Raw genomic sequence first — 25,249 nt, 5'->3', positions numbered from 1 at the left:
CCAATGGCAATGCTGAATGTGCTGGGCTTCGATTTGGGGAACAAGAATTTTTTTTAAGTACATAGATAGACCCGTGCAGGTGACTGTATTGTTTCCTAACGGGGCTTGAAGATTATTGGCTGATACTGAAAGCAATAAACACTATTATTGCAGAAACGATGATCTATGACGCTTCTAAATTCCACCCTACACTTTTACCCATGCTGCTTTTGACCTATTCGTTTTTGGTAAGACATTGAAAAGATTAACCATGCCTTTTTAATGACCCAGAACCTGTGCGGAGACAGCCTGGACTCGATCCCTCCGATTCTGAGTCTGAGTCAGTCCTTGTGCCCAGGCACCTAGCTGATATTCCCGTTACTGTGTGTTCAAGATCAAAAGGGAAGAGAAGCGCTCAGGGTCACGTGAGTGTCAGTCACCACAGGTACTGAGCTGCGCTTGGGGCCGGCCAGGTGTGCCCGCCCTGCCCTGCGTCTCTCCTGCTTAGGAACAGAGACTGGAGAAGAGCGAGGCGAGGGGCAGGAAGGTCATCCCGATCCTAGCCTCACTCCCCTGGAACGTCCGGGCGCGGGCGCGGCGACTGCAGGGGACCAGGACAGCACGGCCACACTGCCTGGGGCTCTGCCGCGCCTCCGCGCTGCACCGAGCCGACTCCCAGGCACCGCGGGCTTGAGGTCCCAGCCAAGGGATAGGTGAGGGCTGTCACTCTGGCTCCCAAGCCCAGCAGCTGGGCAGGAGGTTCCCGTGCGAGCCTGGGGCGCGCGGCCTCGCGGATGCATTCCAACTTCTCTACGGAGCCGCGCTCCCGTCCTGCGCGCTCCCGCTTACCCTGTCCCCCTTTACCCCCCCTCTCTCCACCACTCCTCTTCCTTTTATTCTCTCAGCTTCTAGGCCGACGTGTGTAAGTTGCGTTCTGGACAGTCCCAGCTGTGATGCTGAAGAGCTCCAAGCCAGCGCTCGGCCGAGCCTCGGGCTAGGATCCCGGGCAGAGACCGCCCCCGACCCGGCGCTGACATTATTCTGCACAGCTCCACGGCAACTCGCGTCTCCGCTGCCCTAGTTGCGGCCGCTCTGCTTCCCTAGGGACTGGGGTCGTGGCAGACTGCCCACGCGCCGGGGATCTGCACGCCTGGGTGAGTTCCTGGTCTTCCTCGGCCATCCCGGTTGCCGTGGAGAACCTATTTACCTTGCAAACTTGAGACGTGACCAAAACAGACCAGCCTGCCTTGCAGCGTGTGTTTCCGATGGCAGGGCGGATAATTCGGTGCTCAGAGCCCAAGGGGACAGGCTCGGAAGCTTAAAGGTGAAGATGAATTCGTGTTCCTGGGCGCACGTGTAGCTTTCCCTTTAAAAGCCGTGACTAGGGAAATGATTTTCTACCCAGCAGGAGGCGGGAACTGAGTTAACTCGCAACCTGAAAGTTTCCAAAGCTGAGGATGAAAATACAATGTATTGGAAGGAAAGTCAAAATAGAATGACGGGATTCGTATAAGAATCCTTGCCTTCGGTGTGTGCCTTTTTGCATTAGCTTGGGCTCTTTGAGGTAAATAACAGGCAGAAAGAGGCAAGGTTTTAAACAACTTCCAATCAAGCCTTTCTTTGTGTCTTAGCTGCTGTGCATGAAATCTTTTCAATGCACTTCGTAAATTTCGTGCAGGAAAAGACTAGAAGAGATGCGTATCCTTGGGAGATTAAGGTTATGGCCAATTAGACTAGTGAGGATGGGCATTTAACACTTTATTTCCCAGCTAAAAGCACTATTATTCACACGGCCCATTGAGCTATCTTTCTGCTTCCTGGAAAAGGAGCGATTATTCGTATCGAGGCTTAGCGAAGGGAAAGTTGTGGGATTTCCAGAGATCAGTATCTCTGCCTGACCACTAGGGCAGTGTTAACAGCTCTGGTGTCTGGTGCCTTAGAGTCAGTTGGGGGAGGGTGTCTGGAGATGAAGATCACTGGGGAGATGAGCCTGCTACTCTTGTCCAAGCGCCATCCCTGACTGACTGGTTGTGGTATCAGGAGATGGACAAGTTGAAAAGCATTTCATCACCAGGAAGCCATTCGTTCTGGAGAACTGTCATTCTGGAGAACAATCGATGCCTTTGGGCACGTTTGTAAAGAGAGCTCTCCCTACAGGCACCTTTCTTTATTCCAAAGAAATGCTACTTCTCGAAAGATCTGATTAGGGTAATGATGCTCTTTGGAAAGAGTTTGTCCTTTGACGTGTGTCTTAGTATAGCTAAGGTACAAAGGTACCTCGGGCATGTTAGTAATTTTTTATTTACCGAAAGGATGGCGCATTGAAAGTGCTTGGTCTGCGTAGTTAAGAACTTAACCTGATACTAAATGTAGGGGCCAGGTGGCACTGGGTTCTCCGGAAAACTTAAGCCTCTATTTTTTTTTTTCATTTTGTTTGTTTGTTACTGACGTTTGAGAGGACTGTAAAGAGTGCTAACTGGGCGTAGTTCTGAAGGATAGGGGTGTTTATGCTTCTTTAAGAATGGCCCTTCAAAGCTTGATGCTTCTGACTATGAAGGATTTGTCACTACCTTGAACAAGCCACAAGCAGACCTGTTGGCTATACACAGCATCTTTTTGTTTGTTTGTTTTTCTTTTTTGAGACAGGGCTTCTCAGTAGCTTGGGAGCCTGTCCTGGAACTGCTCTGTAGACCAGGTTGGCCTTGAACTCACAGATATCCACCTGGATCTGCCTCCCTAGTGCTGGAATTAAAGGCATGTGCCACCACTGTCCACCCATACACAGCATCGGATGTTGAGAGAAAAGTTCACGTGACATTCCGCCACGAAATTTTAAGCAGGATTCGAACAAAAGATGTCATTGAAATTAGCCCCAGGCAGAGTGAATTGTTGCAACGGGGTTGTCAGTGATCTTCGGTTTTCTCTTATAGATGAATAAAGACTGTCCTAAAAGCAGTGGCACAAAAGTGTAGAGAAAACAGGGAAGCTGACAGAGGCTGGAGGGAATCAAGCTGACCTGAGTTCAACTCTGAGATAATTTGGTCCCTGGGAGCACAGAAAGGACAGTGATTCTAAGTGGCCAGTTGAGGGCCCCTTGGGTTTTGTAACTCACTTCTCTAGGTAGCCAGAGGGAGAATTTTGCTTAAGAACCTTTGATAAGAGCTGCTCAGAGGAGGCAAATGTCATTGACAAAAATGTCAATCTGGGGGAACTCCTATAGCAAAGAAACTTCCAGCCACCCAGGGAAAACATTTTGCAATTTAACTAGGTCTTCTAAAGTGAAGCCCAGCTCATATGTGAAGTGGGCGTAATGATTCCTCCGAAGGTGGTTGTGGGGAATGGAGGGAATAATGGTGGTAAAATGCACAGTCTCCTGTTAGCACACAGCGGGTAGTTATAAAGAGGGGATAGAGGCGCTGGAGAGGACTCTACAGTAATAGCACTTACTGCTCTCTCGGCTGCCCAAGAGTTCAGATCCCAGGACGCACATCAGACAGCTCATAAATGCCTGTAACTCCAGCTCCAAGGGATTGGACATCTCCTGCTCATCTCTGTAGGCATCTATGTGCGCACATGTGCGTACACACACACACACATGCAGGCACACATGCATATACATGCATGCATACTCAGAGAGAGAGAGAGAGAGAGAGAGAGAGAGAGAAAGAGAGAGAGAGGAAAGAGAGAGAGAGAGAGAGAGAGAGAGAGAGAGAGACTGGATAGAAGAGGAAGAAAATGAACTGGGTGTATTGACTGATGTAGTGATACCCCCTTGAAGTTGCACAGAGGGCATCTTAGGGTTTCTATTGCTGTGAAGAGACACCATGACCAGGTCAACTCTTACAAAAGAAAACATTTAATTGTAATGGCTTGCTTCAGTTCAGAGGTTCAGTCCATTGTCATCACGGCAGGGAGCATGGCCTGCAGGCAGAGATGGTGCTGGAGAAGTAGCTGAGAGTCCTATACCTTGCAGGCAGCAGGAAATAGTCTGTCATACTGAAGGAAGCTTGGGCAAAAGAAACCTCAAAGCCCACCCCCATAGTGATGTATTTCCTCCAAAACGATCACACCTACTTCAACAAAGCCACACCTCCTAATAGTGCCATTCCTTTTGGGGGCCATTCTCCAAACCACCACAGAAGCTTTATTTCATTGTTAACTAGAAGTGAATATTCACTCTTGAACTTCCTGCCTTCAGAACCACCAGCTAAATGAAACTCACAAGGGATCCGTATGTGATATTAGGCATAGAAACTGAAAACGGGTGAAGGCAGAAATGGGGAATTTAACCTGCAGAAGGAATTTAACCTGCAGGTCTGAAATGCTGCTTACAGAAACTATTTGAAGGAAGAGCATTGAGAGGAAACTGAGCCCAAAAACCAGGGGGCTGGGAGAACTACCCAGAGCTCAGGTGTGTCTGACAGGAGCTGTGTGAAGGAGTCAGGAGCAGTAGGACTGGCCTGGGAGAAGATATTTTTTCTTTTATATAGTCTTAGTAGAAATGCTTGGTATGTGGATGTCTTGCCTTGGGGTTGTTTTACTCGGGTTACATACACTATTAAATGACAACAGGGGATTTGCAACTTTTAAAGCTAATCTGAAATGAAACAGTATTTATCGTAATTCATTCACCAGCGCTTTGTGTTGGGAGGTGGATGTGTAAACCAGGAGTCAACCGCAGGGGTTTTCACATGCAAGGCCCTTTGTCTACCCCCAGACCCTCTGCCCCACCCTAAACGAGGTTTAGATGAATCTGCCTTTAATTTCTTAAAGATTAACAGAGTCTGGTTTAAAATGTCTGCATTGTCTATGTCTGTCCGTCACACCAGCATCCAGGTTGAATCTGGAGTGTAGGGCATGATTCATTTCGAAATCTCCTGCAGAAGGCTCTGGTCGCTCAAGGAAAGGGCAGAGTAGTAACATGAAAACCTTCTCTCCGATGGGTAGATCTTCTCAAGGTCATTTGAAGGACTTATAGTTGGTCGTCTTCTGCATATGGGTGGATTTATTATTTCTGTCTTCCCCCTCTCTCCTTGTCATTCCACGGGTGTCCTTGGTAACGCCTCAGCTTTTTAAATTACATTTTGACTTTAATTCCGTCGCTTCGTGTACATAGTTCCGGTCTGACTTGTGACTTTGTTCTCTGTCACACAACTGTGTGCCAGAAGGGCACAACCTTTCCCCTTTTGTTTGGCCCCCAAAGCACTTCCTGCCCTAGGTGTACCGGATGCTCCCTTTCTTGTGACAAGCAGAAAATTGTCACAGCTTCTCCAAAGCAGAAGGGGGAGTGGTGTGGGAATGAAGTGTGCACCAGAAAGCTAGATGCAAAGCTGCTGCTGAACAAAGAGGAGACTGCTTGTGAGGTCCATAAGAGACCTGCCAAGCAGCTGGACTGATGTGGCCCTAGGGCCACCACCTTCATGGCCACTGTCGGAATCCTGAGACTCCGCAGCCCCTAGCAGAGATGCTGACTTCACAATGTGTGATTTTTCCATGTTCCAATAATTAGAGGAAGCCCTACACTCTTAACCCCGGGAACAAAGGGAGGAAACACTGTATCAGCAGCAAAAGCAGGCCAGCCAGCATCATTCCTGAACACTTTTTGCTTCCTTCTCCAAGCATTCTCTCTGGAAGAACCTAATCTCTTGTTGCCCCCCCCCTTCAAAGGACTGTGGGAAATGTAGTCTACAGATTTCTAGACTCACCAGAGATGGAAGGAACACTTGAAGAATTTAGGAATAAGAGTTGAGTTTAGATGTGTCTAAAATAAAGTTTCCAGAGACCGAGTACTCAATTCAAAGTAGGCAAAGATTGACTTTGGATTATATTTTGTGAAAGAAAATAAAAAATAAAGTAGTTGGTAGCCCAGGACCATTTCAAACAGATGGATATTGTAGGTGTAGAGGTTTGAGATTTCTAGGGGGAAGGGCATTAAGTAATTCTTACTACACCTGTCCTTATACATCTAAACATGAAATATTCTTTGGTTTGGATGACGAAAATGAATTTTTACCTGTGACTGTAAGTTTTTATGACGTGTGCTTGGTCTAGGTACTTCCTAGTGTAGAAGTGTGAGTGTGTAGGAGTTAGAGGCCGGTATTGGATATCTTCCCTTGATGGTTCTACACCTTCATTGTTTTGAGACAGCCTCTCTCTGAACCCGAAGCTCACCAGTTCGGCTATACTGACTGGTGGCTGGGCTTGAGGGATCTGCTTGTCTTGCCCACCATTGCTTGTCCTGACCAATGCTGGGATGGCAGGCCCAAGCCCTGATGCCCAGCTTCTCACCTGAGTTCTGGGCAACTCAAGTCTTCATGCTTGCTGAGCAGATACTCCAGACTAAGCTACCTCTCATGTTCCAGGAACATGATTTCTACAATGATCTTCCCCACCAAAGCTTCAGCTAGCGATACTCATTCCATGACCCACAAAACAAAGGAAGAGCAGAGGCCATTCAGAAATAGTATCTGGCTGGCTGCTTCTTTCATTAGATGAATCACCCACGAACCTGGGTTTTGCCGCCTCTTTCTTTCCTCTGCGGCAGTCACAGTGTTCTTTCTAAAGCTGAAAAATATATAAATGACTTGTTTCTTGGATAGCAAAATAAAAATGTGCTTGAATTCACTCCAATCACTTCTTTTAAGCCCCGCATTTGTCAGATTCGATTTTTTTTGAAAATCGCCTCTCTTCTGTTAGTAAATTGTGAGCTTGTTTGCACGCAGAAATTGCACTGGGCTTCCAGCAATAGTCTTGATTATTGAGGAAAATCATCTTCACTTTGCCTAAAAGTTGGGAAAGGAAGGAAGACCTGAAAAAAAAATGGAAGAGCATGGTGAATTTGTTAGTCTGTTACATATATTTTCTCGAATTGACTCTTACGTCTCAAAAGATGAGAACCATTCCATTATCTCCCCTATTAATTGATGAAAGCATCTAAATGCAGAATAATAAATATCACCTGGGTAAACCATACTGTCATGTGACTATATTCTTCAGCTGTAGTGATGGCACTGATAAGTCAGCCACTCTGCCTCTCACCATCAGAAATGAACACAGCCAAACCAAACCGTGCTCTGTCCTATGTAATCCCCCCAGGTCTTCTGTCCCAAGTTGTCACCAAGCTGCTGTCTGTGAAACCCGCTTATTTCATAGTCTCTTGTGTGGCGTTGTTTGACTCTGATATGAGTTGATTAATTACAAAGGAGAGAAGGAGATACTGTTGTAGCGACGCACAAATGACCTCCCTGGTTCCAGCTTCTCTTCCTTCCCCCAGCTCTCCTCTTTAATTCACAGTGGAGTAAACACTGGGGGAAGAGCTCTGTGCTTCCCTTTCTCTGGTCTGTAAAGGTGACATTGTTCTTGCCAGGGCCAAACACGTGGAGTGTACTTGGAGGTAGCGTTGTTTACCAAGCTGCTGTTGTGGACTGATAGTCAAAATGGGGCTGATAAGACCACTCAGCAAGAGCAGTTTCTACCCTTGTGAAGACCAGTCTCATTCCTAGAACCCACAGCACAGCTCACAATGTTCTGTAACTCCAGTGCCAGGATGCCCACCAGTCTCCGTGGGCACCAGTTACATACATAGTTTACATCCGTATATACTCATATAGACTCATGACTTATATGAGTATATAACTTGTATATATATGAACATATACTCCTATATACACATATGTGTGCAAATACTCATAGACATAAAAATATAAAAAGTAATGAAAGAAAATCAAAAGTGTCTTTTATTTGTTAAGTATTATATTGTGTGAATGTGTATCTACATGTAAATGATAAAAGTCATCCCAATGTGACTCTTCCTGGTCAGGTCATTGAGTTGCTGATTTGAAAGGGTGGTAGTGAGTAATGAGAGTGTGTGGGTTCCTCGCTCCTCAAATTAAAGAATTTGAGAAGAACCAAGCAAGACTAGCATTTAATTTTATATTTGTCCACTGACCCAAGAAGCAGATATTGAGAAGTTTTTGTACTAAAACTGGTGCCGAGTGCTAAGTTACATGGCTACACCCTCGAGCGACTCCTGTCTATGGTGCAGATGGTAGCGGTGTTAAGATAGCATGTGTGGTTTATCTCAACGGTCAGCTTGCCTGGATTTACAGTCACCGTGGAAACACACCTCTGGGTATGTGGAGGTAGGTGTTTCGTGAAAGGTTTAGCTGAAGAGAGATGCCCCACCCTGAATGTGGGCACCACCAATGGGCTGTGGTTCTGGACTGAAGACAAGAGAAACGTGAGCTAAGCACTAGCATTCATGTTTCTTGGCTTCCTGGCTGCAGTCAAAATGTCTCCCGCTCCTACATCCATGCCTTCCTCACGACTCCTTCCCCACTGTGCCTCCTGGCCATGGTAGTTGAGAAAAGACAAGGAAAGCGACTAATACAGTATGTTTCCCTTAAGCATGGAGGGCAGTGGCTTTCTCACTGAGATGGTGTTGCATTTGCTCGTGGTGAGGTGGAAGATAGATAAATGGAAACAATATTTCTGACTTCACAGACTAATTTTCTTGGTAATAAAAAGGCATTTGAGGAGTAAGCACACTGACAGAAGTCCAGGGCCATGTATTTATTCTTTTATTTGTATGGGATTGAGTGGACATGTGTGTGGTGTGTCCTCAGAGGCCAGAAGGAGGAGTTGGATCCTCCCAAGCTGGAGTTATAGGTGGGTTTGTGCTGCCCAGTGTGGGCGCTGGGAATTGAACTGAGGTCCTCTGGAAGAGCAGCCAGTGCTCTTGACTTCAAAGCTGCTTCTTTAAGCCCCTACCTTTTTTTTTTCATCTACTTCTTTTAACCTAAAGGAATTGTACCAAAAACTCTATTCAACATTGAGTAGTTTTAGTGTTGAAAATAATAATTTCCTAAAAAAAGGAAGGCTGCTTTTGATACTCAGATATGTTCAGAACGCAATAAAAATCAGTTTAAAATGATCAGACTCTCTAAGGCTTCACTAGACATCAAATCTATTGTCATAGTAATTCAAGAAAATGCAGGTATAGACATTTGCCAACAAAAAGATGATAGTACAATGGTCCATGTAACTAAATATTGTAGCACTAGATGTAGAAATAGTCCCTGTGACTTACGGTCTAAGCCCGGACACCTTTGAGAGCCAATGGAACACTATGGATGACCGTTCTGGGGAAAGTAACATAAATGAAGACTTTGTCATCAAATCTGGAGTGACCAAGACTAATCGTGGCACAAGATTAAGATTTTAGGTGTGCATGACCATATACCTACAACTAACTTTCATAATTACTAACAATTGGAAGCAGCTAAGATGTTCTTAGGCGAATGAATATACAAATTGTGATATGTCCATACAATGAAACATTAGCTGGTATTTAAAAAGACATGGATAAACCTTAGATGGCTATTGCTAAGTGAAAGAAGCTAGTCTGGGAAGGGTAAGTATGCTACGGTTCCACTAACTGACATTCTGGGAAAGCAAAACTTCAGACAGTACAATAAAGGATCGGGGTTGCCCCAGGGTCAGGGGTCCAGGGAAGAGACAAACAGGAGGCTCTTAGGAAATTTTGGGGCTGTGCAACATTTCATGGCACTGCTCCAGTGGATACACAGCAGTATGCATCTGACCAAACTTGGATTTGGGCAATACAAATAGCAAATACTAGAATAGTATTTCAATAGTAATACATATTGGTTAACAGTAATGGACCAACACTGGTCCATCAGTTGTGACCTGTCATGCCAATACAGGCTTTTAGTTTGAACATTTCGTAAGGCAGGTGTCCACAATCAGAAATTCTGGTGATGCTAGAGTACAACATGCAAGAGGCATTAATTCAAGGTGTCTCAGGGACAGTATGTCAAGGACTAGGACCAAACTTTTGTGTCAGGGCATGAGTAGTGGCCCTGTCCTGTGCTCAGCGGGCATCCCTAAGCACCTTAGGAGCGTCCATTTCCCTTGAGCTTTTAGTAGATAAGAAGAATGCTCACAGGCTCTCAAGCAAAGTAATCCCTCCTTGCCGGGCAGTTTCATATTAGTTAAACACTTGGGTGAGAGCCCATAGAATCCATTTATTGATAAGCCTGAACCCAGATAAAATGAAAGCCCCTGCAAAGCTGTCTACCACAATGCCCCTTCATCACGCTACTGCAGGCCTGGATTGGCTTCTCTGAATGCTTTCTAAGCAGAAAACTTGAAGGCTTTATGCCAAGTTAGCAGGAATGTGGGTGAGCTCTTATTTGGCTAGGAAGGAATATTGTGGCTCCTACAGAACATGGGGAAAGAGTTGTATCCTCCACCAGTCCAGTAAGAAGCTATACACACACACACACCCATAAGAATGCAGAACATGTAGAAATACGTGAGTAAAATGTTGAGTTTTTTACTTCTAAAGGTTTGTGGTGGGTTTTTTTTCTCTCTCAGCCAAAGTAATTTACGATCTTATTCTTGGTAGTCTGTCTATCCTGCCTATCCCGCTTGTTAAAGTGCAGGCTTTTGGAAATGTATTAGCAGTGTGTGCACGCAGAAGCCTTTCTATTCATCATGGCGAGGCATTTTATCTGGCGCAGGGCGGATGAACCAACCGGTTTATGTGTAGCGTATGTGTCAGAATGAGAATGAGTTCGGGAATGGAGAGGGTCTTTGTGAAGGTACATCTGAAGAAAAAGGACTTCACGCTCTGCTATGGATTCTGCTATAGGCAAGAAGCATTTTGCCAATTATCTGTGAGGTTACAAACTTTTTATGTGTAGCGTATGTGCCTACTTGTCTGTATATTCATCATGCAAGTGCAGGGCCCTCAGAAAGAGCAATACATGTCCTTCAGTGCTGAGCCATTTCTTGACTGTTTTATTTTTCTTCTTCCAAGCTCGTAACCAAAATTTTAATTCAAAGTTTTCTTTTGAATTCCTACGGCTCTGTGTCTTAGGATTTATCAATTCAAGTTGGACATTGAAGATTAATTGAACATTTCTTTTAGATAGGAGACATCTATCTTGTCTTCAAACATCTATATGTTGTTTCTTGACATGATTTCTATTATGGGTTAATAATAGTCACTAAAACATTAGTTACAGAAAACATGATGTAGTAGCTACCTTAGTCAGGGATGTGCATGAGTAACAGTTGCCTTCTGTTATCTAAACATGGCTATGGCTGTGTAAAAAGGGTACTCATGAATCCAATGCTCAGTCCTTAAAAACTAGATACGTATTTTCTATGCTGAGGGATTCTTAGGCATACACGAACCTCACTCCTGGCATCCGCTTTGGTTTTGCATTCAGCTGCCTATGACTTGGTATTTCCCCTGAAGAAGCTGTGTCATGTCTCAGTTCCTACAAGTTGAAGGGACCATAAAACAGAGATCTGAGCCAGGTGACGGTGGCGCATGTTGTTAGCTCCAGCACTTGGGAGGCAATGGCAGGTGGATCTCTGTGAGTTCGAGGCCAGGTTGATTTGCACACTGCGTTTCCGCACAGCCAGGACTGCGCAGAGAAACCCTGTCTTTAAAAAATCTAAGTAAAACAAAGATCTGATGGTCTCCATAGAACATGGAGCTTTCCTTGCAACTTTGAGAGAACCAAGTCATTCCAGGTTGTCTCTGTTACTTTTAATGAATTTTCCAAAATGATACATATCCCTAATTTTGAAAATATGCTTTCGCATCTCACCTCGTTGGTACTGTGAACATGCCGTATAGTCAATGGCATGTATTCCACTTTCCTGAGAATAAGTGAAGTAATTAGCCTGAGACAAAACAGATTGTAATTTATATTCTACACGATGTTTTCTGTCCATTTGTGAGAAACCTTTCTCTTCTGACTCAGGGGTGTTGGGTGGAGTGCTTTGTCTTATTTTAAAGGTTTAAGTTTAGAACCAGAGCTCTCTTTCCCTGTTTTTTTTTTATTTGCTTGAAAAGTAGATTATAATGACTTCCCTTGAAGGTTAAAAACGATGCCTGTGGCTTTAAATCTGAAACTATAAACAGCGTGCCACGAAACCTGGGCTTATCTCCGAAGAAACCAACCCAGTCATAAACTGTAACATGGAAACTGAAAAAAAAAAAATGAAACTTTCCCAAACAGTCTGGTTTATTCTGGGCACCGACTTAATAACTCCCGCTGCGAGGAGAAGCACTCTTTGCTGTCATGGGAAGGCTTAAAATGTCAAACACGCTCTTGTAAAATACAAAGCAAGCTGCCTGCAAACGAGAGCATCCTTTCAACGGGCACATTTCCCACTTTTGTGCCGCATTCATAATCGTGGCACTTACTCAGAACTGAAAACCTCTCTGCACGATGTAAACAGTCACACCCCCCACGACACCGCCCAGGTTTGCGTAGGTCCACAGCAGGTGTGGGCTGCTTCAGACAATGGAGCAAACTGGAAGACCCAGCTACAGAGGACTCAATGTCACTGCCCAAGAGAGAACCCAGAGGGTGGGATTGGGCCAGGGAACCCAGCTGAAGAGCAGAAGGCTATCAGGGTTGCAGGTGTGGCCAGCTCCTCTCCTCCTTCTCTCCCACCCCTGCTGGCATCTTCATCTCCTCATCACAGACCAGAACCAATACAGCCTATAAATAGTCACTGTAGGTACCACCAAGTTCACTTACCCAAAGCCTACTCCTCTGGTACCTGTGAGTCTTTTGCTTCGGATATGATCAATGTTAAGCCCAAAGGAGATAAAACATAGCAAATTACAGAGTGAGGGAGCCTATTGAGACAAGTCACAGGGTGAGAAGTCACAACCCGGGGGACAAGGCAGGCTGCAGAGGCACTAAAAAGCAGCCCTTCTATCCATGGTTCTGCATCCACAGATTCGACACGTCAGGGACCAGAACTATTTGGAAGAAAACCCTCTAAAAATGTATAATTTTTTCTTACTGTTATTCTCTATACAATAAAATTTGATAACTATTTGCAGAACATTTGTATTGTATTAGATACAAGGTATGGTGCATCGCTTGCAGGAAGATGTGTGTGCGTGGTAGATAAATATGTCATGTTCTATGATACTTGAGCATCCTGCAGCTCTTGACACCCACAAGGTGGAAGATAATTCTTATAGAAACTAAAAGATTGCTCTATTCAAAGCAGGTAAGGCCACAGAGAGCGTCACTACTCTATACCTCCCTGACATAGTCTGTCCCCAGTTGAAAAAGGGTATTAGTCAGCTGTTTAGAAAGAATAAAATTATGTCGCATAAATCGAAAGTTTTCTCTAAATGCCATTAAAATAAATAATGCCTCGGTACTGAAACAGATCCATCTCAGCTGTTTCCCTCATTAAACATTGTGACAGCCTTCACTTTCACTGATGTAAACATCAAGCTCCGCACGTATTTACTTAGCGAGGGCTCCGGATTGGTACAGCGGATGGTACACGCCAACATCTTCTAACTTCCAAGAGCCATCTTAGTTACTCTTCTCCCGCTGTGAACAAGGCAGCCTCTGGAAGGAAGAGCTTATTGGGCCTTACCGTTACAGGAGCAGGGCCATGCTGTGAACATCAGGGCGGGGAGCATGGCAGCAGGCAGACGACAGGCATGGAGCTACAGCACTAGCTGAGAACTCCCAACTCGAGGTACAACCATGAGTCGGAGAGAGCTAACTGGGATTGGCCTGGGAATGATCCACCTTCTTCAGCAAGACCACACCTCCAATTCCTTCCCAAGCAGTTCCTCCGATGGGGGACCAAATACTCAAAACATATGAACTTCTGGGGATCATTCTCATCCCAACCACTACAATAATAGACGCAAGAGTGTGTGGGTGCCTAGAGTGCTGCTCACTTTTGGTGTGTGGATGAGTGAACCACCTGATGGAAGTGGGGCTTGAGCCTCTCCGTGTGCATTACGATAGTCCTTACATTTTATGATGTGTAGAAGGAGAGTTTTCTCGTCTCACCTGGTCCCACTGGACTGATTTCTCTCTGCCCACCTATTCCCGAAGAGCCCCTCAGAGACTTAATATCACTTACAATTGTTTGGCCAATGGCTCAGGCTTCTTACTGACTAGCTCTAACTATAAATTAGCCCATTTCTATTAGTTTATATTTTACCATGAGGCTCATGGCTTGTTACCTCACATCTTGCTTCCCCAGCAACTACATGGCATCTCCTCTACTCCACTTAATCTTTCCATATATCTTTGTTTGGATTTCCTACCTGGCTTTACTCTGCTAAGCCACACATATAAAGAAGGACATCCTATATTAATGGTGTTCCTTCCCATTTTTACATTATGCTAGACTATAATCCAAAGAGATTCTGGGCTTCAACATCATTTTACCCAACAATTGTTCATCCTCCAGGGACATGGGAAATGTAGGTAGTTAAATTCCGGATGACATGAAAATAAGTTTTTTTAATAGCACAGGAAAGGTTGGATCAAGAAGCATAAATGTTTTGCACATTTTATGTCCATTGCTTCCCTCTGGAGTAGTGATTTTTTTTTCTGAGTATCTTCACCGATGTCTTTGTTGCAACCGAACCTTGGAGCAACATCTGCCAGGGTTCAGTCTCAAAGGTTCGTATGTTCCAGGATAGGAATGTGTGGATTAGAAATGTTAGATGAGAGAAACAGAGACACAAAAGAGATACAGAGACATAGGATATTACCGGGAGGGCAACTCGGTGAATCCTGAGTCCGTCCTTGTCTATTTCTTACGATCTTTACATACTCCAGTCCAAAAAAGGGGAAGAAAAAAAAAGTCTTTTTTATCGTGATACAAGGAACGAACAAAATGATTACCATATTAATACCCAAAACACCAAGTAACCACAATTTAAGTCAAGATATCTTTGATATTAGTCACACCTAAGTCAAATCTCCTGTCAATAACCTTGAAGGAGCAAGACTAGGCCTGAACTCTCTGACCTTCAGTCAAGGCAGAACAGATCCACTTCTGTGGGCCCCCATATTTGATCAGTTGAATAATAAAGAGTGGGGCAGAAGCACAAAAAGAAAGTCACTGAAGGTTTAGGATTATGTGTCCCATGGTTGGAATCCACAGTTCAGCTAGGCAGTGACCTTGGGACCTCTGGTCTGGTCACAAGCTGCTCACAAGTCCCTGCTGACAAGCTTGCTTCACTCTGAAGCTCCCACACAAGGCTCAACCTTCTTCGACCACAGGAAGGGCAGAGGCCATGACATTCAAAGGCAGGGTGGTGAGATTCTTTTCTGTTAAAAATGACATAAAAGGAGCCTTGTTCCTATTAATATCAGACCGTCCTAGGATGTCTGCAGTTGGATTGTTTTTAACTTTTCCCCACCGAGGCAGTGTAAGCAACGCATCTGTTCTAATTAAAGTAGCTCTAAAAACTGGCAACGCCTCCTGATTTTCCAGTTTCTCTGTTAAAGTCGTCACTTTGCTACTATAATTACAACCATCAATCTACCAAGTGCCAGATGGCATATTCTCAGTGGATGAGAGATAACTGTGGTGTAATACGTTCAGAACATTGTATGATAAATTGTACGATGATTGTCACACCAATGAGAACTGGAACCGAGCTCAGCAAGTGGATCTGAAGCATTGGTACAAGTCCAATTTTGCCCATTGACAGGCTAGGAGTCCTTAAAAATACACAGTTGCTTTTTAAAAGGCGATATGTGGGTGGGTGGATTAAATGGCTTAACCAGTACAGATGCTTGCTGACCAAGTCCTGCAACCTGAGATCAATCCCCACGTTCCACAAGATAGAAGGAGAAAGCTGAATCCCCACAGCTGTCTTGTGGCCTCCACATGTGCCCCATGGCACACAGGTGTGTAACATGAGTGGGCCTGTTTGTTGGGGGATTTTCTGTCCTGCCTGGCCCCCCAGCTGTTTAGTCCCAGAGAAAAATCACACAAAGGACTCGGTAAGTTATAAAGCTGATTGGCCCATTAGGTCAGGCTACTTATTAGCTAATTCTCACATCTTGATTAACCCATTTTTCTGATCTATGTTAGCCATGTGGCTCAGTACCTTTTTCAGTAGGGCAGCTCACATCCTGCTGCTTCGGTGATCTGGGCAGGAGTGGGAGGAATCAACTTCCTCCTCCCCAGAATTCTCCGGCTCTCTTTGCATCATTTCCACTCCCTGTCTGGTTTTCCCACCTACACCTCCTGCCTGGCCAATCAGTGTTTATTTAAAACATGATTGACAGAATACAGACACTTCTCCCGCACCACTTCCCCTTCTTTTTTTTTTAAAAAAAAAAAAAAAAAAAACAAAAAACAAAAAAAAAAACAAAGGAAAATATCCATAGTCCATTTTTTGGGAATGTGGGCGTAGTATTCCAGGCTACTTCCAGCTGGTTGGGGGCACTGATAATCTTATGGGGACCTAAAGAAAATTTAGAGTTATAATCAAGTCCTGACTGAAGTATCCTGTGAGTCTTGATCATCTCAGGCAGCAGTCTTGAACCTGTTCTGGATGAAGAACTCTGATATAGGGCCATCTGTTTCTACCGGAGATTTCTTAGGTGGTCTCCCTTGATCAAAGATGATTTTTCTTAACTCTGAATAAATCCAGAGCCTCTTGTTTGCTGTAGAAACAAAAGCAAAATCTCTTCTCCAAAGTAACATACCTTTTGACTTCAATTTTGAAGCCAAGGTATTTTCAAAATACCTATCTTGGATTAATTCTGCAGTATTTATAAGCAAATATCTTTTAGCAGCTGTTGCTTCTTCCTCAGCATTTAAACAATTTAAAGAGAGCATAATAGCATACAGTATCAAGATTCTCTGTGTATTTTCCATCTTTACGTGGCTTTATTTTAACCTATATATCTTTTATTTTTATTTTAACTTTTGACTTTTTGAGACAGGTTCTCTGTATATCTTTGTCCTGAAATTCCCTCTGTAGACCAGGCTATCCTTGAACTCCCAGAGATCTGTCTGTCTCTGCCTTCCCAGTGCTGGGATTAAAGGTGTTTGCTAAGGAATATGGAGAAAACAACAGTCAAAAGCGCCTATGGCGTTTCAAGGTCCTTGCCAGGAAGCAAGCTGCAACATTGTATCCATCGGGACAGCCTGCTTGAAAGAGTCAGAGTTTTCCCTGGCAGGACCGCCCAGAAAGCCAGCATTTTAAAACAGCGCAGCTTTTTTCCTGCTAAGACTGAAAACCAAAATGCTTTACTCTAGTCTTTCCCAAGCTTTCTCAGGCTTTCTGTGGATGCAGTTATCCATGTGGGCGCCTTTATGTAACATGGGGGGGGGGGGTGTCCTGCTCGTTTGTGTTCTCTGTCCCGCCCAGTTCCCCCAGCCTGTTTAGCCCCAATGAAAATCAATCACACAGATCTCTATAAATTATAAAGCTGATTGGCCCGTTATCTCAAGCCTCTTACTGGTTAACTCTAAATTTTCTTTAGGTCCCCATAAGATTATCAGCGCCCCCAACCAGCTGGAAGTAGCCTGGAATACTACACCCACATTCCCAAAAAATGGACTATGGATATTTTTCTTTGTTTTTTTTTTTTTTTTTTTTTTTTTTTTAAAGAGGGGGAAGTGGTGCGGGAGAAGTGTCTGTATTCTGTCAATCATGTTTTAAATAAATGCTGATTGGCCAGGCAGGAGGTGTAGGTGGGAAAACCAGACAGGAAGTGGAAATGATGCAAAGAGAGCAGGAGAATTCTGGGGAGGAGGAAGTCAATTCCTCCCACTCCTGCCCAGATCACCGAAGCAGCAGGATGTGAGCTGCCCCACTGAAAAAGGTACTGAGCCTCATGGCTAAAATAGATCAGATAAATGGGTTAATCAAGATGTACGAGTTAGCTAATAAGTAGCCTGACCTAATGGGCCAATCAGCATTATAACTTACAGAGATTTCAGTGTGATTTTTCTCTGGGACTAAATAGCTGGGGGACGGGGCAGAACAGAAAACCCAAATAGCAAACAGGCCCCCTCATGTTACACAGGTGCACACACATACACACAGTAAGGAATGTACTTTTTAAAAGTCAATAGTGAAGGAGACACTAGTGCTATTATAAAAGGCATCTATGTCAAGGGACTTTGCAGAAATCTGTGGGAGTAAGTGACCCCCCTGGGTTGTGGCCTGTTCATAGTGGGTGACGTTAGAGGGGCACAAGGTCCACACACCTTCGTGAATCTGATCATTTAATCTGGAAAGATGTAGGCTTGCCCTTCAGTTGGAATGCTCAATATGGATTTTTCTCTTCTAAACAAATGCTGCCCAATGACAGACGCTTTGCCACTTTGGACGTTGTCCAGAAAATTCAGTCAGGTCAGGAGGCCTCTAAAGACCCCCATATTTCCAGGTGCTGGCTGATAACCCAGAGAACTCCTCTCTCCATTGCGTTCGGCTCCCACTAGAGCAGGCAGCCCAGGAAGCGCTGTGGTGAGTGTGCAGGGGAGCAAAAGCGTATCCATTCCTCTCTTTCAGTAGGTATCTTCCTGTTTAACAGTGCCAGACAATTACTAGATGTATGTGCATCCATGATGTATGTTAGCCAACCTGGCATGGCCTGGCTAGTTTGCAAGCAGCAGGTTTGTGGGACCAAAGTCAGAAGTCATGCAAGACTCATACATGTAGTCTGCACTCAGCATACTGGGGAACTGATTCCAGATACCTAAAGTTGTTCTCCAGACACTGGACCCCTTATGGAGAGTGACACAATGTTTGTCTAAAGCCTGTGAACCTCCTCCCCAGTGCTTTAAATCATTACATTAACTATATTTCCTAATACCAGGAGAATGCTGTATAAATAACTACGATGTTATTTATGAAATAAGGATTAGAAAAAGTATACAGATGTTCAGTACAGATACAGTATTTTTTCAAAAGGTTTTAAATGTATTATTTGTGTGTGTGTGTGTATGTGTGTGTGTGTGTGTACAGAGGTCAGAGGATAACTTTCTAGAGTTGGCTCTCTACTACCATTATATCTGGCAATCGAACTCTACAAAGTTCTGTTCTGACCTCTACTGGCATGCTATGGCATAAGTGTACCCCTGCACATAGATACACACACCCCAATACACAAAATACTTAAATAAAATACACTAAAAACCTTTTTTTAAAAAAGCACTGCTTCATTTGGAAATGGGAATAGGAGTAACCTCTGAGCTCTGTACCACTTAACTGCTTACCATCTGCTACCTCACCCCTTCCTAGCTCCTAGATCTGTGTGATGTGATGGGTTTGAAAGTTTTGTGGTACCTTGGACTGTTAAAGAACATTTTCTGCATCAAGAGTCAGAGCTTAGGGACTGGGGAAGTAGAACAGAGGTGACAGAGCTTGCACGAGACCCTGGTTTGATCCGCAGCACCTCACAGACCGCTGTACTAGCTCAGAATTATAACGGAGGATCGGAAGTTCAAGGTCATCCTCAGCTGCATAGGAAGTTCCAGACTAGTCTGGGACACATGAAACACTGCCTTGAGAGAAAGGAGGTGGAAGGGAGGTGGGGAGAGCACACCAAAGAGGAAGGGCACTTGCAGAATTGTCTCTCAATTCTTTATTCTTGTTTTTAATTGTATTTTTGATCACTCCATATATAAGCTCCAGCATCTGTATCACTTCTGTCCTTCGCTTCCCACAACTCCTGTGTCTCCTCCCAGATTCATGATCTCTTGGTCTTTTTCTTATTATTGTTGTATATATACATATAGTTATATATATTATATATTACATATATATAGATGAGTGTATCCAAATATGTACATAATACCTACTAAGTCCATCTAGCATTGCTTATATGTACATATGTCTAGGGCTGACCATTCAGAATTGTGGGTAGCATGATTTGGGTAGCACAAGTCACAATCTGCTGTGACTTCTACTTTTGAATTTTCATGAGGCTTAATATAAATTATGCTTCAAATTTTAAACTTGTGTCTTTGATGGGTTTAAAAACGACAATTATTAAAACACCTAGCGTAAATATCCAGCATTTGTTTGAGATTTAAAAGTAAAATTTTATTAATTGATCGAGTATCTCATAGATTGCTTGTCCTATACTCAAGAAAAATATGGAGAAGCCCCTCTGGTAGAAATAAAGAAATAGGGCTGGGCCAACAAGATGGCTCAGCAGGTTAAGGTGCTTGCCGACAAGCCTAATGACCTGAGTTCAATTCTCAGAACCTTCATGATAGAAGTAGAGCTCCAACTCTCTCACAGGTTATCCTTTGACCATCACAGACAAGCTGAAACACCCACACATACACACACACACACACACACACACACACACACACACACACGATGTTAATAATAATAGTAAGCAGGAAGATAAATGGGGGAAAACAAAATGGATATCGCTCATAGTTTCTGAGCTCTTTCCAAACCTCTGAGTTAGAGGCTGATGTGTGAGGTGTGAGGTGTGAGGTCAGGGGACAGACTGTGTTCTGGGTCCACATCTCTCAGAAAGGGCCTTGGTTGCCTGGTGTGGCGTCTCCTAGGGATGTAGCACCTGATCTGGGAGAGCGGAAACAACTAGACACTGACCCACTGCTCCTAGAAACAAAGGCTGTATGGAAGGACTGTTGCTGGGCAACTCTGGAAGGAACAGGAAGCTAACAGAAAGAAGCTGGTTCCTTCTCTGACTTTTGCCCTCTAAGTCCCCTGAGGCAGAGTCATCTGGCAAAGAAGAAATGTTGTTTGTGGAGTCCTGCCCTCCATATACAAGGCAGTGAACACAGGGAGAAGCTTAGAGACAGTTGTTAGTTTGAGAGCCAGTGTGGTCCCAAGTGCTTAGGTGGACATGACTCCCATACATAGGTGGAGACTACACTACCAAAGCAGGACTTGCAGAAGTAACTAGAAGTTTTGCTTTTTATTATGGTTTAAAGAAACAAAAACAAAAACAAAATCCTGCCAAGTATGGTAGTGCCTGACTTTAATCCCAGAACTTGCGAGGCCAAGGCAGGTGGATCTCTGTGAGGTCGGGGACAGTCTGGTCCAGAAAGTGAGTTCTGGGTCAGCCAAAGTTGTTACACAGAGAAAGCCTGTCTCAAACAAAACAAAACAAAACAAAACAAAAAGCAAGCAGGCAAGCAAAAAAACTCCACAAAGCCTACTATTCTAACCATTTCTAAATACATGTTTCAGTGGCATTGCGTACATTCGCATAACTCTGCAACCATAACCACCAAGAGAGGGGCTCCTCGTGTGAAAGTTAGTGGAACGTCTTTGCCCAGGGCTCTTAATAGCAGCAAAGAACCATCCCCACAGATCCCACTTCAGGGGACATAAGGCCACCTACGTGTCCTGGTTGTCCAACGCTACAGTTTGACCCACAAACCCTCTAACAGTGAGAAGGCTCTGGTGAGAACGAAGAAGTCATTGTCTCAGCTTGTGACTGACTGCTCGGTGTGCGGGATTGGGAGCTGGAGCAGAGGGAAGGGAGCCTCAGATGAACCTGTAAACCTAGCAGACAAACACGTAGATTGTCTTGTTTAAAAGGGGACACAGAGCAAAGCAGTAGTGAATGGGCTCTCCCCTACCCCCCCCCTTCCCTCCCTTCTGACCTCATTTTTATCTTTTTCTTTTCTTTTCCCTTTTCTCTTTGCCACCCAGCTTCGGACCCGGCATTCTTGTCAGGTGTTTCTTGATTGTAAGCTTGACGTTGGTAAGACAGAGGAGAGGAAAGCTTCAAAGCAAGGACAGCTTATTTTAAGGACGTTGCCCTAAGAGGCGGCAGTGAAATGAAGGCCTAACCTAGGCCACGTTCTGTGTTCACACATGAAAGAACTGTACATTTTTTTAGAGATAACGAAATGCATTTTATACTAATGGAAGGATCTAGGTGCCAGAAGAAAAAAAATTGATGATTGAGAAGAGAAGAAAGAAAGCAGGAGGAACTTGTTTGTTGCCAGAATAGATTCAGTGTAGAGTTTTGGTTGCTTTATGGGACAGCACAGTTCATCTCTTTCCCTCTAGAGGCAGAAGGAGATATGAAAAAAAAATGCAAATAGGTTAGCGGGGTGAGTCGTACAATCCTATCATCTGCTGCCTTCTTCTGAAAGCCGTGGGTGAGGAAAACAAAATACTTCTGGGGGCTGGAGCTTCTGCCTGTTGGGGAGCATCCATCTGCCACCTGTAGTTATTCTGGGTTCACCTCTGGAACCCGTGCTTCTGGCTATTGGGGAGCATCTATCTGCCACCCTGTAGTTATTCTGGGTTCACCTCTGGGTTTAATATTGTAATCGTCCTTCTAAGCATGCAGGAAGGTTACCACAGGTCCAGGGGCAGTGAGCGTTGGAGGAAGCATGAGACTGGCCGATTTCTCTCCCTTTCAGAAGCCACCTCCTCTGGTGTGGGAATGGGAGAACTGCAAGGCAAAGGTCATCCTTACATAGGCAAGGGAAGCGACACAGCCCTGAAGTCTCAGGTCCAATTTTTATCCTGAATCTTGGAACTTCACATAAACTACTTAGCAAGGTGTGAGTTCATATACTTTATTAACTTCTAAATTCAAATCTGGAGTTCATTGTTCAGCTTCTACCCTGTGTAAATTCAGGAGTTAAGGGAATCAAGCCTACAGCTTGAGCTAGGGCCTTAGTCATTAGGGTTTAATCTTCTCCTTCTTAAGCTAATCAGATGCCTTATCTTCTCCTTAATTCCCTGGGTCCTTCCCACTGTTCCCTGGGGAGAGGAGCTCTGATCCCTAAAGACTTACTCCATGTGGACACCCAATTCCTACAACCACTCTGTGGGTTGTTAGTGATGTTTTTCAGGGTATTCATATTTTATATAAAGTGTATTGACAGAGGAGTACAACAGCCAATACTTTAAAATTTGGTGCTGGGCGGTGTGTTTGATCCCCACACTCAGGAGGCAGAGGTAGCCTGGTCTACAGAGCAAGCCTCAGGATAGCCAGGGCTACACAGAGAAACTGCATCTAGAAGACAACAACAAAAAAAAACCATAAAAATTAGTTAAAATTGGGACTTGGAGATATGGTTGTGCAGTAAAGCAGTGAGAGTGGACGTGGGTTGAGTTCTCAGCACCACACGGACGCTAACAACCATCCATAAGCCAAGGTCCAGAGAATCTGTTGCCCTCTTCTGGCCTCGCAGGCGCTTTATCTGTGTGGAACACATATGCATGAAGGCAAAACACTCACACACAAAAATTAAGATAAATAAATAGTTTTTAAAAATTAGCTAAAATGGTCAATGGAGGTGGCTTCGGGCCATAAGAGCACTGGTCTCGCAAACCCCATGACTCAGGCTCAGACTCTGGAACCCATGCAAGAAGCATAAGAATCTTGAGAGGCTCAATATATGTCCCACCCATAATCAGGTCATGATAATTGATTCCTAAGGCTGCAGTAATATATAGCCACAACCTGGGTGGTCTAAAACAGTAGAAATTTACTCTTTCAAAGCTCTGAAATCCAAATATCCTGTATGAACTTGACAGCAGGGCCACACACCGTGAAGGTTCCAGGGGAAGCCCTCACCTGCACTACCGTTGCTGTTGGTTCCACATTGACTGGCTGTGGCACCACTCCCCACCCGCCACCCTGCTATGACCATCTTCCATCTCCCCCTTCCTTCCATCTCCTCTGCCCTGTGTTGTAAGGACTACTGTCTTTGGATGGAGGCCTGACATGGATGTCCAGGATAATCTCATCTTGAAGCCCCTGAGTATATCTGCAAACTCATGTTTCCAAATACACCAGTCTTATCGGTCCTAGTGATTAGGACATCTTCTGGAGGACCACCATTTAACCCAGTAAGCCATCCTGCCAGTAGACAGGAGTGGGGAAATTCCCCTGCTTCAGGGATTAGGGATACAGGCTCCTAATCTCACCAGTTTTGAATACTATGAGCTTGTCCCAAGTGGAAATACAGTTGGGAAAAATTACAGCTTGGTGTTGGACAGCCAATAGGACCTAAGAGTGGCTACTTCAGTACAGGTAGCAAGGTGTACCTGTATAATACAGTGTGGTATGAGAGGAACAGACGAACAAACAGCACAAAGACATTCAGACGATGGGACGAGGAGGAGGGAGACAGTAGCTCTGAGACTGGAAGCTTAGACTGAGTGTACCATCCCTTTTCAGAGAAAAGTCTTCTTCAGGAAAGAAGCCACACACTGATTTCCATTCTGATAAAAAGTTCCTATCTCACTGAACCCAGGGCTGCGTCCGTCTGCTGCCAGGGGCAATGGTGCTCAGGGGTGTGTGTCAGGTGAGGGCTGAGGAAAGCTGCCCAAAGCCAAACTGGACTCAGCAGGGCAGCCTTTCCATGGCATGCTAATGTACGAGGACTTTGGGGCGGGGGTCAGGGCTGACAGTAGAGGACTACCAGGGTGAGCATCGCAGCCCAGAGCTATGGAAGTGGGTGTGGTGGTCGAGGGAGGTTAGGACGCCATTGCTGTTATCTCTTTCCCAAAATTCAGTTCTTTACGGCAGGGTTGGTTGGTGAAGACGCCATCATCAGTCCACGGTGAGGTAGAAACATTAAAAATGGCTTAATTACCTGTTCATAATGCCAACCTCTATCCAATTTGAAATGAAAGAACTCTCTTTACTAATATCAGGGTCACCCCGTTTCTGTGGGAGTAAAGTTCTGCCCTCATCTGAGCAGTCATGGTGAGAGTGGGTGCTGAGCTCTCAGTGCTGTGGCATCCGTCATTCATGTCAAGTCCTAGGTCTCAGAGAAACATCAGCTTCTCCCGGTTAAGCAAATATCCGCTGGAGGTTTTCCGAGACTGTAAAATCTACAAGGAAAGGGGACTCCTGACCTAGATAAGGGCCTAACTTCGGGCGGAGGGGGTGGTAAGGACTTGGGAAGACACACAAGAGAGGCAAGTTGGGAGAAGAACCAGCAAACTGTGATCCTTGGCAGTCGGGTTTTCTATATTTCGTATACACAAGGACTCTTCTTGAGCCAAGAGCACCATCGGCTTTATGTTCTCAGAAAGAAACCCAGAGCACCCGCTTCGAAGCTGATTGTATTGTAAAATATATTTTGCAAGAATTGCTAGCACCTCCTCATATTTGCCCCTCAACTTTACTCTACAAAATTAAGAGTATCTGTTGCAACAAATGCAAAATTAAGTGCATTTGTTGGTGTCTAGTCAGGCATCGTGATCCTCATTTAAAATCCCTTCATAGATCAAGTCCCCGTCCCCTGGCCTGCATGACCATTTATCCTGACAGCAAAGTGGGCGAACAGTGAATGATTGCGTCTGGTCTTGCTGCTCAGAACATCCGAATCATCTCCTCATGGGCTGCCGTTGTGAGCCCTGATCCTTTGATCTCTGCACAGGCTGCAAGCTAGTTTTGTCAAATTGACACCAGCAAGGATTGCCTCGGGGAAGCTGGTCTCTCTATTT

The 25,249-nt window shown here is 44.6% G+C and overlaps 1 protein-coding gene across 3 annotated transcripts in view; it reads left to right on the top strand.

Annotated features, from left to right (window-relative positions):
* The first annotated feature begins 305 nt into the window (after nucleotides 1-305).
* Trmt9b (tRNA methyltransferase 9B (putative)) overlaps nucleotides 306-25,249 on the top strand; it is a 52,022-nt gene continuing 27,078 nt past the window's right edge. Inside the window, exons 1-2 of one of the 3 annotated variants that reach the window (XM_048456594.3) lie at nucleotides 306-692; nucleotides 885-1,133. The gene's annotated coding sequence lies outside the window, so the exon portion shown is untranslated. Of the gene's footprint in view, nucleotides 1,134-17,566; nucleotides 17,652-25,249 lie in introns of those variants that run through there. The other 2 variants (XM_087900712.1, XM_087900713.1) reach the window with 2 other exon arrangements.

Source organism: Myodes glareolus, chromosome 23, assembly GCF_982192425.1.
Source record: "Myodes glareolus chromosome 23, mMyoGla1.1, whole genome shotgun sequence".
Taxonomy (NCBI): domain Eukaryota; kingdom Metazoa; phylum Chordata; class Mammalia; order Rodentia; family Cricetidae; genus Myodes; species Myodes glareolus.
Note: the sequence above shows the minus strand (reverse complement) of the source record. Positions and strands in the feature narration are given on the sequence as shown.